The 16,880-nt window shown below is 37.6% G+C and overlaps 1 long non-coding RNA gene across 1 annotated transcript in view; it reads right to left on the bottom strand.

Moving 5' to 3' along the window:
• LOC309663590 overlaps positions 1-16,880 on the bottom strand; it is a 136,037-nt gene that overhangs the window by 118,365 nt on the left and 792 nt on the right. The window lies entirely within an intron of this gene.

Here is a 16,880-nt window from a genome sequence, read left to right as displayed (position 1 = left end):
GCAAGAGATTTCTGTGCATTAAGTTTGTATCCTGCTACTTTACCAAATTCATTGATTAGCTCTAGTAGTTTTCTGGTGTCATCTTTAGGATTCTCTATGTATAGTATCATGTCATCTGCAAACAATGACAGTTTTACTTCTTCTTTTCTAATTTGTATTCCTTTTATTTCTTTTTCTTCTCTGATTGCCGTGGCTAGGACTTCCAAAACTATGTTGAATAATAGTGGTGAGAGTGGACATCCTGTCTTGTTCCTGATCTTAGAGGAAACGCTTTCAGTTTTTCATCATTGAGAATGATGTTTGCTGTGGGTTTGTTGTATATGGCCTTTATTACGTTGAGGTAGGTTCCCTCTATGCCCACTTTCTGGAGAGTTTTTATCATACATGGGTGTTGAATTTTGTCAAAAGCTTTTTCTGCGTTTATTGAGATGATCATATGGTTTTTATTCTTCAATTTGTTAATATGGTTTATCACATTGATTGATTTACGTATATTGAAGAATCCTTGCATCCCTGGGGTAAATCCCACTTGATCATGGTGTAGGATCCTTTTAATGTGTTGTTGGATTCTGTTTGCTAGTATTTTGTTGAGGATTTTTGCATCTATGTTCATCAGTGATATTGGTCTGTAATTTTCTTTTTTTGTAGTATCTTTGTCTGGTTTTGGTATCAGGGTGATGGTGGCCTCATAGAATGAGTTTGGGAGTTTTCCTTCCTCTGCGATTTTTTGGAAGAGTTTGAGAAGGATAGGTGTTAGCTCTTCTCTAAATGTTTGATGGAATTCATCTGTGAAGCCATCTGGTCCTGGACTTCACCTTTGCCATAGTCTATGGATTTGAAGCAAGTCATAAGTTCTGCCTGCACTTGGGATTATATAAAATGACTCATAGGGGGTTACATAAGGGTGTGTCTGCCACAAAAACGGTATGTGTATGGGGGTGTGATGAAGGAAAAGGGAGGCAGGAGACTTCTCACCCTCTCTAGCGACAAGTCAATATTGATAATGCTTAAAACTGGAGAAATTAGCAATATTGAGATGTAGAGGAAAATATTATAACGTGCTAAAAGAGGGAAGGTGATTTGTTTGAAAAGATGGATATGGGAGGGCAGTGATGGCAACTGCCACTTCTTACAGGAAAATTTGTATAATCATATGACTTTTAACGTAGGTGATGGCATAAGTTTGATAAAAATGAAAACATTAAGGGAAGATAAAAATTGTGAAAAATGCTTGGAACATAAAAATAGACATTTATCAAGGATGATGAAAAAGAAATCTTTAACGTTATCACACAGAAAAGGCAGATTATCTACAAAGAAATGACAATTAGAACAGGTCTCAATAAAATGTGTCAAAAGAAAATGCAGAACCATATTAAACATGTCTCAAAACTGTCAGTCTATCATTTTATACTTATGTAAACTAGAATTTAGGAATTAAGTTAAAATAGAGACATTTCTAGACATCTGAAAATTAAGAGCTTACCATAACTCAAAGATTTTTCACTAGAAGAAATACTGGAGACAGAAAGAGTGTGGGATATATAGAGCAGCCCTGAGCACAAACATTTTTTTAAGTATCAATTAATTACAGTATATATTAATTATAAAAGTAAACAATAACTTTGGGAGCTTAAAAATGACAGAACTGGAACTCTAGACAAGAATAAATTATATTGGAATGACAGTGCTCACTGAATAATTAATGTGCGCTAAATCTCTGTTTTGTTTTGGAGAAGGACAGAAATTAGAAACCTTATACTTGGCTAACTTATGTGTATTAAAAATTAATGACAAAGCTATACACAACTATATTTTAAATCTTCAGACTTTATTCATCTTGTAACTAAAAGTTTGTACCCTTTTACCAACCTCTATTTCTCTCTGTTCCACTGTCCCCTCACCTCAGCCCATCACACACCTCCTCAGCTCCTGGCACCAGTTTTCTACTCTCTTTGTTCATGAGTTCAATTTTAAAGATTCCACATATAAGTGGTACCATGCAGTATTTGTCTTTGGCTTACTTCACTTAGCACAGTGCCCTCCAAGTTCAAATGGCTGCAAATGACAGGATTTCCTTCTTTTTAAAGGTTGAATTCTGGTATACATAGATATAAAACCACATTTTCTTGATCCATTCACCCATCAATGGATACGTAGGTTGTTTCTATACTTTGGCTATTGTGTATAATGTTGCTATGAACATGAGAATACAGATATTTCTTCAAGATAATGGCTTCATTTCCTTTTGGATATATACCCAGAAATGGCATTCCTGGTTCATATGGTAGTTCTATTTTTAATTTCTTGAGGAACCTCCATAATGTTTTCCATAGTGTCTTTACCAGTTTACATTCCCACCAGCAGTGTAAAAGGGTTCCCTTTTCTCCACATCCTCACCAGCATTTGTTACCTCTTGTCTTTTTGATAATAGCCCTAACAGGTGTGAGGTGATATCTGATTATGGTTTTGATTTGTCTTTCCCTGATGATTAGTGATGTTGAGCAGGTTTTCATATACCTGTTGGCCATTTATATATCTTCTTTGGGAAAAAAAAATGTCTATTCAAGTCCTTTGCTCATTGTAATTTTTTAAATTTAAAAAAATTTTTTATTTTATATTGGAGTATGGTTGATTAACAATGTTGTGTTAGTTTCAGATATACAGCAAAGTGATTCAGTTATTCATATACATATATCTATTCTTTTTCAAATTCTTTTCTCATTTAGGCTATTACAGAATATTGAGTAACATTCCCTGTGCTGTGCAGTAGGTCCTTCTTGGTTATCTATTTTAGATTTTGTAGTGTGTATATGTCAGTCCCAAACTCCCAATTTATCCCTCCCCATCTCCCACCTTTCCCCTTTGGTAACCATAAGTTTGTTTTCTAAGTCAGTGAGTCTGTTCCTTTGCAGAGTTTTTTTTTTTTTAATTATTTTTTTATACAACAGGTTCTTCTTAGTCATCCATTTTATACACATCAGTGTATATGTCAATCCCAATCTCCAAATTCATCACCCCCCCCGCCCCCCCTGCTGCTTTCCCCCCTTGGTGTCCATACGTTTTTTCTCTACTGCTGTGTCTCAATTTCTGCCCTGCAAACCAGTTCATCTGTACCATTTTCTGGGTTCCACATATATGTGTTAATATATGATATTTGTTTTTCTCTTTCTGACTTACTTCACTCTGTATGACAGTCTCTAGATGCATCCACGTCTCTACAAATGACCCAATTTCGTTCCTTTTTATGGCTGAGTAATATTCCATTGTATATATGTACCACATCTTTATCCATTTGTCTGTTGATGGGCATTTAGGTTACTTCCATGACCTGGCTATTGCAATAGTGCTGCAGTGAACATTGGAGTGCATGTGTCTTTTTGAATTATGATTTTCTCTGGGTATCTGCCCAGTAGTGGGATTGCTGGGTCATATGGTAATTCTATTTTTAGATTTTTAAGGAACCTCCATACTGTTCTCCATAGTGGCTATATGAATTTACATTCCCACCAACAGTGCAAGAGGGTTCCGTTTTCTCCACATCCACTCCAGCATTTGTTGTTTGTAGATTTTCTGATGATGCCCATTCTAACTGGTGTGAGGTGATACCTCATTGTAATTTTGATTTGCATTTCTCTAATAATTAGTGATGTTGAGCATCTTTTCATGTGCTTCTTGGCCATCTGTATGTCTTCTTTGGAGAAATGTCTATTTAGGTCTTCTGCCCATTTTTGGATTGGGTTGTTTGTTTCTTTAATATTGAGCTGAATGAGCTGTTTATATATTTTGGAGATTAATCCTTTGTCCGTTGATTCGTTTGCAAATATTTTCTCCCATTCTGAGGGTTGTCTTTTCGTCTTGTTTATGGTTTCCTTTGCTGTGCAAAAGCTTTGAAGTTTCATTAGGTCCCATTTGTTATTTTTGTTTTTATTTCCATTACTCTAGGAGGTGGATCAAAAAAGATCTTGCTGTGATTTATGCCAAAGAGTGTTCTTCCAATGTTTTCCTCTAAGAGTTTTATAGTGCCTGGTCTTACATTTAGGTCTCTAATCCATTTTGAGTTTATTTTTGTGTATGGTGTTAGGGAGTGTTCTAATTTCATTCTTTTACATGTAACTGTCCAGTTTTCCCAGCACCACTTATTGAAGAGACTGTCTTTTCTCCATTGTATATCCTTGCCTCCTTTGTCATAGATTAGTTGACCATAGGTGCATGCGTTTATCTCTAGGCTTTCTATCCTGTTCCATTGATCTATATTTCTGTTTTTGTGCCAGTACCATATTGTCTTGATTACTGTAGCTTTGTAGTATAGTCTGAAGTCAAGGAGTCTGATTCCTCCAGCTCCGTTTTTTTCCCTCAAAACCACTTTGGCTGTTCGGGGTCTTTTGTGTCTCCATACAAATTTTAAGATTTTTTATTCTAGTTCTGTAAAAAATGCCATTGGTAATTTGATAGGGATTGCATTGAATCTGTAGATTGCGTTATGTAGTACAGTCATTTTCCCAATATTGATTCTTCCAATCCAAGAACATGGTATATCTCTCCATCTCTTGGTATCATCTTTAATTTCTTTCATCAGTGTCTTATAGTTTTCTGCATACAGGTCTTTTGTCTACCTAGGTAGGTTTATTCCTAGATATTTTATTCTTTTTGTTGCAATGGTAAATGGGAGTGTTTCCTTAATTTCTCTTTCGGATTTTTCATCATTGGTGTATAGGAATGCAAGAGATTTCTGTGCATTAATTTTGTATCCTGCTACTTTACCAAATTCGTTGATTAGCTCTAGTAGTTTTCTGGTGGCAGTTTTAGGATTCTCTATGTATAGTATCATGTCATCTGCAAACAGTGACAGTTTTACTTCTTCTTTTCCAATTTGTATTCCTTTTATTTCTTTTTTCTTCTCTGATTGCCGTGGCTAGGACTTCCAAAACTATGTTGAATAATAGTGGTGAGAGTGGACATCCTTGTCTTGTTCCTGATCTTAGAGGAAATGCTTTCAGTTTTTAACCATTGAGAATGATGTTTGCTGTGGGTTTGTCATATATGGCCTTTATTATGTTGAAGTAGGTTCCCCCATGACCACTTTCTGGAGAATTTTTACCATAAATGCGTGTTGAATTTTGTCAAAAGCTTTTTCTGCATCTATTGAGATGATCATATGGTTTTTATTCTTCAATTTGTTAATATGGTGTATCACATTGTTTTGCATATATTGAAGAATCCTTGCATCCCTGGGATAAACCACATTTGGTCATGGTGTATAATCCTTTTAATGTGTTGTTGGATTTTGTTTGCTGGTATTTTGTTGAGGAGTTTTGCATGTATATTCATCAGTGATATTGTTCTGTAATTTTCCTTTTTTGTAGTATCTCTCTCTGATTTAGGTATCAGGGTGATGGTGGCCTCGTAGAATGAGTTTGGGAGTGTTCCTTCCTCTGTAATTTTTTGGAAGAGTTTGAGAAGTATAGGTGTTAGCTCTTCTCTAAATGTTTGATAGAATTCACCTGTGAAGCCATCTGGTCCTGGACTTTCGTTTGTTGGAAGATTTTTAGTCACAGTTTCAATTTCATTACTTGTGATTGGTCTGTTCATATTTTCTATTTCTTCCTGGTTCAGTCTTGGAAGGTTATACCTTTCTAAGAATTTGTCCATTTCTTCCAGGTTGTCCATGTTATTGGCATAGAGTTGCTTGTAGTGGTCTCTTAGGATGCTTTGTATTTCTGCAGTGTCTGTTGTAACTTCTCCTTTTTCATTTCTAATTTTATTGATGAGTCCTCTCCCTCTTTTTCTTGATGAGTCTGGCTAATGGCTTAGCCAGTTTGTTGATCTTCTCAAGGAACCAGCTTTTAGTTTTATTGATCTTTGCTATTGTTTTCTTTGTTTCTATTTCAATTATTTCTGCTCTGATCTTTATGATTTCTTTCCTTCTACTAACTTTGGGTTTTGTTTGTTCTTCTTTCTCTAGTTCCTTTAGGTGTAAGGTTAGATTGTTTATTTGAGATTTTTCTTGTTTCTTGAGGTAGGCTTGTATAGCTGTAAACTTCCCTCTTAGAACGGCTTTTGCCACATCTGACAGGTTTTGGATTGTCGTGTTTTCATTGTCATTTGTGTCTAGGTGTTTTTTGATTTCCTCTTTGATTTTTTCAGTGATCTCTTGGTTATTTAGTAACGTATTTTTTAACCTCCATGTGTTTGTGTTTTTTACGTTCTTTTCCCTGTAATTGATTTCTCATTTCATAGCCTTGTGGTCAGAAGAGATGCTTGATATGATATGATTGATATCATATGATATGATTGAAATCATATGATATCACATGATATCATATGATTTCAATATGATATGAGGCTTGATTTGTGACCCAAGATGTGATCTATCCTGGAGAATATTCCGTGCACACTTGAGAAGAAAGTGTAATATGCTGTTTTTGGATGGAATGTCCTATAAATATCAATTTAATCTATCCGGTTTGTTGTGTCATTTAAAGCTTGGGTTTCCTTATTAATTTTCTTTTTAGATGATCTGTCCACTGGTAAAAGTGAGGTGTTAAAGTCCCCCACATTATTGTGTTACTGTCGATTTCCTCTTTTAGAGCTCTTAGCAGTTGCCTTATATATTGAGGTGCTCCTATGTTGGGTGCATATATATTTATAATTGTTATGTCTTCTTCTTGGATTGATCCCTTGATCATTATGTAGTGTCCTTCCTTGTCTCTTGTAACATTCTTTATTTTAAAGTCTGTTTTATCTGATATGAGTATTGCTACTCCAGCTTTCTTTTGATTTCCATTTGCATGGAATATCTTTTTCTGTTCCCTCACTTTCAGTCTGTATGTGTCCCTAGGTCTGAAGTGGGTCTCTTGTGGACAGCATATATATGGGTCTTGTTTTTGTATCCATTCAGCGAGCCTCTTTCTTTTGGTTGGAGCATTTAATCCATTCACGTTTAAGGTAGTTATGGATATGTATGTTCCTATTACCATTTTCTTAATTGTTTTGGGTTAGTTTTTGTAGATCCTTTTCTTCTCTTGTGTTTCCCACTTAGAGAAGTTCCTTTAGCATTTGTTGTAGAGCTGGTTTGGTGGTGCTGAATTCTCTTAGCTTTTGCTTGTCTGTAAAGCTTTTGATTTTTCCATCGAATCTGAATGAGATTCTTGCTGGGTAGAGTAATCTTGGTTGTAGGTTCTTCCCTTTCATCACTTTAAGTATATCATGCCACTCTCTTCTGGCTTGTAGAGTTTCTGCTGAGAAATCAGGTGTTAATCTTATGGGCGTTCCCTTGTATGTTATTTGTCGTTTTTCCTTGCTGCTTTCAATAATTTTTCTTTGTCTTTAATTTTTGCCAGTTTAATTACTATGTGTCTTGGCATGTTTCTCCTTGGGTTTATCCTGTATGTGACTCTCTGCTCTTCCTGGACCTGGGTGGCTATTTCCTTTCCCATATTAAGGGAGTTTTCGATTCTAATCTCATCACATATTTTCTCGGGTCCCTTCTCTCTCTCTTCTCCTTCTGGGACCCCCTCTAATGCGCATGTTGTTATGTTTAATATTGTTCCAGAGGTCTTTTAGGCTGTTTTCATTTCTTTTCATTCTTTTTTCTGTATTCTATTCCGCAGCAGTGAATTCCACCATTCTGTCTTCCAGGTCACTTACCTGTTTTTCTGCCTCAGTTATTCTGCTATTGATTCCTTCTCGTGTATTTTTCATTTCAGTTATTGTATTGTTCATCTGTTTGTTTGTTCTTTAATTCTTCTAGATCTTTGTTGACTATTTCTTGCATCTTCTCAATCTTTGCCTCCATTCTTTTTCTGAGGTCCTGGATCATCTTCACTATCATTATTCTGAATTCTTTTTCTGGAAGGTTGCCTATCTCCACTTCATTTAGTTGTTTTTCTGGGGTTTTATCTTGTTCCTTCATCTGGTATATAGCCCTCTGCCTTTTCATCTTGTCTGTCTTTCTGTGAATGTGGTTTTTGTTCCACACGCTGCAGGATTGTAGTTCTTCTTGCTTCTTCTGTCTGCCCTCTGGTGGATGAGGCTATCTGAGAGGCTTGTGGAAGTTTCCCTATGGGAGGGACTGGTGGTGGGTAGAGCTGGGTGTTGCTCTGGTGGCCAGAGCTCAGTAAAACTTTAATCTGTTTGTTTGCTGATGGGTGGGACTGGGTTCCCTCCCTTTTGGTTGTTCGGCCTGAGACGACCCAACACTGGAGCCTACCTGGGCTCTTTGGTGGGAATAATGGCGGACTCTGGGAGGGCTCATGCCAAGGAGTACTTCCCCGAACTTCTGCTGCCAGTGTCTTTGTCCTCACAGTGAAGCACAGCTACCCCTCACCTCTGCAGGAGACCCTCCAACACTAGCAGGTAGGTCTGGTTCAGTCTCCTATGGGGTCACTGCTCCTTCTCCTGGCTCCCTATGTGCACACTACTTTGTGTGTGCCCTCTAAGAATGGAGTCTCTCTTTCCCCCAGTCCTGTCAAAGTCCTGCAATCAAGTCCCACTAGCCTTGAAAATTTGATTCTCTAGGAATTCCTCCTCCTGTTGCCGGATCCCCAGGTTGGGAAGCCTGACGTGGGGCTCAGAACCTTCACTCCAGTGGGTGGACTATTTGGTATAAGTTTTCTCCAGTTTGTGAGTCACCCATCCAGCAGTTATGGGATTTGATTTTATTGTGATTGTGCCCCTCCTACCGTGTCTTTGTGGCTTTTCCTTTGTCTTTGGATGTGGGGTATCTTTTTTGGTGAGTTCCAGTGTCTTCCTTTCGATGATTGTTCAGCAGTTAGTTGTGATTCCTGTGTTCTCGAAAGAGGGAGTGAGAGCACATCCTTCTTCTCTGCCGTCTTGAACAATCTCTGCAGAGTTTTAAATAAGGTTACTTGGGGTTTTTTGCTATTGAATTGTTTGAGTTCTTGAAACATTTTCATTAAAGCTTTCAGGTAAACCAAAAGACAATCTTTGTTTTAAGATGGTCTTCTTAGAAAAAGGAGTACTTTCAAATTTATGTTGATCATTTTTCCATCTAAATAGGCTGCAACAATTAATGTGATCCAACATTTTGCACATTGTCAAGCAACAGTAATTGTCCTGAACTCTCCGCTGCTAATCTTAATATGCAGCCTAAGGTTCATGACTGAATGTAAAGAGTGGGTTAGCCATGCCTGTAAATGTCTGTGCTCTGCCAGAGTGCTTCCAGTGATATTCTTGCTTTCTCTGAAATCATTTCTTTATCACCATACATCACTAAAAAATTCTTTGTGTTATCATGGCCCATTAAAGTCTATTCTGCTTGGAGAAAAAACTGGTTATAGTCTAGAGATATAGGAGCTTTGATTAGTATTTAACATTCTTCTGAAATTAAAATAAAATCCATGTTCTAAATCACCTTTAAAATATTTTCTGTTTTATGAATTGTGTTACATTTGATATTGATTTATTCATTCTTGATATTTCACTTCCATATATATATATATATATATATAAAGATCTTTCCATAGTGTTGGCATCTTGTTAAGCCCAGTAGATTCAAATCCTGTCAGCTAACAAAATTCTTAGTGCAAATATATAGATATAAATATAAGTCTATATGTTTTTCCCCTCATGTATATCTATGTATGTATCTATATGTATGGTCAGGCCATTCAAGATGGCTGTTCTCTTGCTCTCTGTACATCACCTGCTTGACTAGTCCCTGCTTCACTTACACCCTACTCATATGACTATCCAATCGTCTTAATTATAGGGCTTAATCAGTAACTACCTTCATGCTTGCCCCCTTGCCTCAGCCACTAGTTTTCTTGGCAATTGATGAGCTAATCTGTTGTCAATTTCCCTTATAAATGGTAGACTCCTTCTCCCCCAGTAGCAAAGATTGCTGTTGTGTCTTGCGTGCCTACTGCTGTTGTAGGTGGAGTGTTGTGCCAGGACTTTCTTCAGACTAGCAAGATTCCCTATCTAATAAACTGTGGGTGTCTCTGTCCCCATCTCCAGGCTTGCTCTTTGTTCTCGTGGCTGGGTAGTTACAAGGTTTACAGGCCTGCAGGGTGCAGCCCAACACTATATCTATAAATAAATAACCAAACTAAAAAGTTAAGATTACTTTTGGTTGTTATAAAGCTATGAGGAATTTCTGAAACATGAAACACATGTCAAGTTGTTTGAAGAGGGAAACAACTGTGAAGATATGGCAAGGGCAAGGCTGGTTCAAAATTTGGAAGCAAATCCCAAGTGCTTGAGATGTGGAAATGGCAGAAGCCTGGCACAGGTGCCTTTGGGCTGCTGTACTGCTGTAGAAACATCCAGATGGGCTGACACCTTCTCCAGCCCTCTCCCTTGCATCAAGAGGTATCTGCCATTAGGTGTGGGTATTGAGTTTGGGAACTTAGGTCGGAAAAGGAACACAGAGAGTCTCAGGTGACTGGGGGGTCTCCAGGAAGAGCTGGGAGCACCCATGCTGGGAGGCCAGCTAGGGGCACACACTGGCTATTGGCTCATTCCTGCAGGATGCAGCTGACAGGGAATGCAAGTCACCTGAGTGACAAGCCTGGTATAAACTCTAAGAAACCCCCAAACTCGACGGCTTTATCTGTGCTGAGTTGACTATGTACATATGTCGTGCTGAACTGTTAACTCTGAAACCAGAACATGTCCCAGTGTGGAAAAGGAACTTGTGGGAAGCTGAAACTGATAGCTTGAGGTCCTCCAGAGATGTGACACATGTGTACTTCACTAATCTTGAGTGAAGATTGTTGGGTAAGATCTAATATTCATGTGATTCTTCCTTCACAGATCAAATCTTTGAATTGATTGAGCTCAAACGATGTGTCAGATTCAGTACCTGTGTCCTGTCATTGAAAACTGACAACAGCTCTCATCTGTCAGATGAAGAAACAGGCATGCAGCTAGTAAGTGTTAGAAGTGGGTGCCAAACCAGCATTCCCAGCCTAAAATTGCTGCACTGAAACACTTAAGAGAGGGGGGTCAAGATCAACATGAATTAGTAGCCGAAAAGGAAGAAACTTGGGAAAATTTTTGAAATGACATTGATTTCTCTCTGCTGAGAGTTAGTGAGGTGAAGTGAAGAGAGAACTTAGGCAGAGTTTTAACTACTGAACAGCTACCCCAGGAAAAGAGAAAGACAATAACGGTAATCTTAAGCAGAGCTGAGTACCAGTGAACATTTGAACTCTGAGTAGATTTCTTCTCCCTCCCTTCCTCCCTGCCTCCCTCCCTGCCTCCCTTCCTCCCTCTTTTTGGCTGTGTTGGGTCTTAGTTGTGGCACACTGGATCTTCGTTGCATTGCTAGGGCTCTCTAGTTGTGCCACGTGGGCTCCAGAGCATGTGGGCTCTGTAGCTTGTGGCACATGGACTCAGTAGTTGTGGCACAAGCGTTTAGTTGCCATGTGGCATGTGGGATCTTAGTTCCCCGACCAGGGATTAAACCTGCGTCCTCTGCATTGGAAAGTGGATTCTTAACCACCAGACTACCAGGGAAGTACCTTGAATATATTTTCTTTATTATTTATTTTTTCTTATCGGATTCAAGTTTACATGTCTTGAATTTATTTTAGCTTATAAAACTTTGATGCTCTGATTGCTGAAACAAATATTGTCATGCGTGTATTTCACAGTAAGATTGTAATTTAGTTCTCATGAGGATCTTAAGTTTTTATGTTCTCTAAAATGTGTGTTTCACCTTGAAATGATTGATAAGTTCTTTAGCTTTAGTGTTTCTTAGTTAATTAGTGTATATATTCAGATAGGTAGTCTGACATTAACTACTGCCTGGTATTTTCTCTATATTGCATAGCAGATTCATTTAGAGTTTTTATTTAAACATTTCAGCAATTCTGGAATGTACAGGGTGTTTTCTATTCACTTTCAGGGCTTAAGAAACTCTACTTAGAAATCAAGGAGGTCAACTACACTAATAAGCAGGAGGAGAAGAGACAGGAAATCAATAATTAAGATGGATTTATCAGAAACAAATAAGTATAAACCCCATTAATTTTAGGAGTTTGTGTTTGATTATTTGATAAAGGAATACTAAGTCGTGTACCTTTTTCTGTAGATGAAAAGTCTCTTCTAAATTTTTTGTTGTAGTAATTGACAAATATATTTAAAACATGGATTTACTTTCAACATCTAAGCACATTTTATTTTATTTTTATTTTTATTTATTTTTAAATTTTATTTATTTATTTATTTTGTCTGCGTTGGGTCTTCATTGCTGCACGCAGGCTTTCTCTAGTTGCGGCGAGTGGGGGCTACTCTGTTGCGGTGCATCAGGCTTCTCATTGCAGTGGCTTCTCTTGTTGCAGAGCACAGGCTCTAGGCTCGTGGGCTCAGTAGTTGTAGCTCTCAGGCTCTAGAGCGCAGGCTCAGAAGTTGTGGCGCATGGGCTTAGTTGCTCCGTGGCATGTGGCATCTTCCTGGACCAGGGCTCGAACCTATGTCCCCTGCATTCGCAGGTGGATTCTTAACCACTGCGATACCAGGGAAGCCCGCACATTTTATTTTTAATTGCAATTATATTTTCAAACTGAGATGCTTTTTCAAAGTGAGATAATATGCCAAAATGTTTTATTCTTCTACCCTGATAGTATTTGAGGATATCTAATCTAATCTCTTTTCATGTTTTTTTAATATTGTGCACATGGGAAAAGCAAAGCAAAAGGGATTTTACATTAGCCTAAATACCATGTGTAGGTTATCATCACTCCTACTTATGTTTCTAAATTGAAATAACCTTAGTTTATTTAAGCAGAATTTATAATATAGCATTTTGAAGATAAACGAATACCATGATCATCTTCCAAAGAAGAGGCAAAGCAGTTTGCTAAATAGAGACAGACCAAAGTGTCAGTCGCTGCAACTTGTTTTTGACTTTGCTGTGGATAGAGTGTAAAAGTCCCCAGAGCATATGATAATGTTTGAAGTGCTGGAACACGTTTTTCCGTATTAATTCTCCTTTATATTACCACCCACATCAGATAGGCTTTCCTGCAGTTTACTGTTAGCTGTATGCTCTGAACTTAAATAACTACGGGCCTATTCCCCTTCCTGAGGGTACTACAAACATCACGACTACTAATTGAAATTGTATAGCGAGGGCAGTCTTTCCTTCTCCTGCTACTTTGTGCTCCAATATCTGACTATTATTAATAAATAGGCTGCAGTGTTACATATGCTGCCTTACCTAGTAATCACAAACAGCCAGGTAGAGGGGAGGATATATGGGTTGGTAGTTTTTAAGTACACGTGTAAAACCAATTGAAAATGGAACACCCTGCAACATTCACAGGATTTCAAATATTTTATCATAGGAAAACACTTGGGCGAATACGGGTTATGTCCTTCATTGTTTTTATTCGTTCATTAAACAAATATTTATTGAGGATCTGTTTTGTGTCAGCACTGATCTAGGCACTGGGAAAACTTCAGGGAAACAGAGGAAAACAGATCCCATCTTCATGGATATTACATTAAACTAAGATATTTAAATTTACATAAAATATAAAATATACTAGAAAGTAGAAATAGAATAGAAAATAGAATTTTTCTATGGAGAAAAGTGAGTCAGGACTTGGTGGGATGGCCAGTGTAAATGAGACACATGGCCAGGAAAGACATTGCAGAGAGGGGGACATCTGGGTAAAACGTGAAGTGAATCACATGGAATATTGGAGGAAGAGAGCTCAAGCAGAAGGAAGAAAACTGTAAAGGCCCTGAAGCAGGTGTGTGCCTGGAATGGTTAAGAAACCACAAGGAGAGTGGTGTGTAGCTCAAGAAAATTGCCTAAGAGAATAATGAGGCGGCCATCAAAGTAGGAGGAGCTTTGGATGTGGGGCCTTGTAGATTTTTATGGTGATGGAGATAGAAAATCACTGGGAGCTCGGGACGGTCATCTGACAAGGTCTGTCTTATGTTTTAGCAAAACTTCTCTGGCTGTGTGTTTGGGGGGAAAAAAAGGAGCAAGGGCAGGAGCAAGGGAGAAAAACGGTGGAGATCACTCTCCATCCTTCTCTTCCTGCTCTGTGCCTCACAAGGGTGACCTGTATGATGTATATTAACTCTTAAGTGGCTTTGAGTTTGCCTTGTATTGGGGTCAACTAATGAGAGACACTCACAGGGGAGATTGGGATGTGAGTAAAATTTGCATCTTTATTACCCCTTCTGCTGTTTCAGGTCCCCAACAGTTGTATGTGTCCATCCCTCAGGGCCCAGGCCCTCTGCATTTAGCTGCTTCTCTGGTTTCCTATAACAATTCCTTGGCCTAAAGGTGGTAATGTCTTCCTGCTAGTGCTAGCACTGGGATATCACATTATCCCTTGTTGATTTTCTAATCTCTGCTCACACCTTTGTAAATAGTTCCTTTATTATATCCTTCTTAACTATTCATATTTGCCATCTGTTTTCTGCCTGGAATTGCCTGATGTGCCAGATAGGAGACATGTCGTATTCTAAGGAGATAGGATGGCGTCCTGGTCCAGGGTGATAGCAGTGGAGGTGGTGAGATGTGGTTGAATTATGGACACGTTTTGAAATCAGAACCTCCCAGATTTACTGATGAATGAAATATAGGGTGAGGTGTAAAAACATCTATGTGATGCCTACATTTTTGGCCTGAGAAACTTGAATAATGGAGTTGACTTTAGATATACATTCTTGAAGTTCAGGGGAGAAAGCTGAACTAGAGATAGAAAACTGGAAGTCAACTGGAAGTCATATGTGTAGAGATGGTTATTATGCCTTGATACAGGGTGAGATCACTAAGGGACTGAGATCTAGTAAGGGACTGGGTCCTGGAGCAGCCTGATACTTAAGAGTAAATGAGGAGTAATCTGAAAAGGAGAGTGAGAAGGAATTATGCAAGAGGTAAAAGGCAATCCAAAAGATTGTGATATTCTGGAATCCAAGTGAAGACACTATACAGTGAGAATGAATAGACTGCTTGTAAGGTTCCAAGAAACTAATGCTGGCTGACTTTCAGTGTAGAGTATTACATTAAAAAATATACATATATGTATATATACTTAGATATTTTTAATACATAAATTAAAGATATCTCAAAGAGGTATTTATCTACAGTCACCTGAGACTCATGGTGACAGTCTCACAAGACAGCTTGTATTTAAGTTGTGAAAATGCAAATGTGTTCAGTTCTTAACATCCTGTACAGTGTCTGTCTACATTATATGCCCCCAAGAATTCAGATGTCAGAAAGGAAAGTTAAAAGTTATTTACCCCAAAGAAGTAGAAACTTCTGCATTGGGGTGGGGGAGAAACAGCAGAAGGAAAGGAATTCAGTGACTTCTACAGGAAAAATTCATGAATTTAATGGCATAAAGGGGAGGGAGGTGCTGCCTTATCAGCCCATCCCCAACAAGCTAAGAAGTGAGGAATAAGAAGGGAACCTTGGAGCCCACCTTTTGGGAAGCATATTTACAGATACTGTAATTAAAGAAGGATGTCATGTAAGGGGAGCAGCTGTAAATCATTTTGTTATGTCTAAAATTCTTAACTCTCTATATCATTAAAATATTTATTTAAAAATAGTGACTAATTTAGTGATTAAGTAAAAATAATTAAATGAACTTAATTTCTTGAGTTTTGATTCATAAATTTTTCAGTTCTTTGGAAAAATATCACTTTTATGAATTTACTCATTAATCATTGCAAAAATGCTCATGTGCGGCAAACTTTTATAATTAAATTATTCTGCTGAATGAGCTATTGCTGTGTGAAAGATTGGCTTCAAAACCTAATTCAACGCTAGATTAGTGAAGTCTCTTCCTAAGGGACTTGAATTAGAAAGCTAACAGGGATCATGTCATATATAAAAGGAAATTTATATTTACTGATTGATACCGGTTTTAATCTGCACACATATGCCAAGGTGACTGATCAAAAAATTGGTATTTTTAGTCATATGTGAAGGTTTTGATTCTGTTCATTTCAAGTGTTAAGGATACAGGTTTTAGAACTACACTTGGATTGTGCTTCATTTTACTATGGAATTTGAGAGACCTGAGATTTTACTGATTATCCTCTTCATAATCTTTTATGTTCTACATGATACCCACTTCTCCCTAGAAGTACAATGTTCATAAGCACACTAAGGATTTAGAAGATCCTTCTTACCAGCAAAATTTTCTTATTCTTTCAAAAATATATTTGGTATGCATCCATTTATTGAAGAAGTAGAGAGCTAAAAAAAAAAAAAAAGTAGAGGGCTAAATAAATAAGGATAATAATTACAATTGGCTAAAACATGTCAAATATTAAAATCCATGAGGTCATAATGATATATATTTTAAAAAGCTCATTGTTTTGAATACAGGTGAAAAGAAGGAAAGAAGCTAGGATTTGCCCTGCCTTTTTTTTTTTAGCTTTTATTATTTATTTATTTTATTTTATTTTTAAATTTTTTTGTGTTTTAATCTCTCTTGTATTTGTGTTTTTGTTTACTTTAAAAAAATCTTTATTGGAGTATAACTGCTTTACAATAGTGTGTTAGTCTTTGCTTTATAACAAAGTGAATCAGCTATACATATATATATATAATATCCCCGTATCTCGTCCCTCTTCGTCTCCTTCCCACCCTCCCTATCCCACCCCTCTAGGTGGTCACAAAGCACTGAGCTGATCTCCCTGTGCTATGTGGCTGCTTCCCACTAGTTATCTGTTTTACACTTGGTAGTGTATATATGTCCATGCCAGTCTCTTACTTCGTCCCAGCTTACCCTTCACCCTCCCCATGTCCTAAACTGCATTCTCTACGTCTGCGTCTTTATTCCTGTCCTGCCTCTAGGTTCTTCATAACCTTTTTTTTTTTTTTTTTAAGATTCCATATATATGTGTTAGCATATGGTATTTGTTTTTCTCTT

Source organism: Balaenoptera physalus (genome assembly GCF_965194825.1).
Source record: "Balaenoptera physalus genome assembly, chromosome: 7".
In the NCBI taxonomy this organism is placed as follows: Eukaryota; Metazoa; Chordata; class Mammalia; order Artiodactyla; family Balaenopteridae; genus Balaenoptera; species Balaenoptera physalus.
Note: the sequence above shows the minus strand (reverse complement) of the source record. Positions and strands in the feature narration are given on the sequence as shown.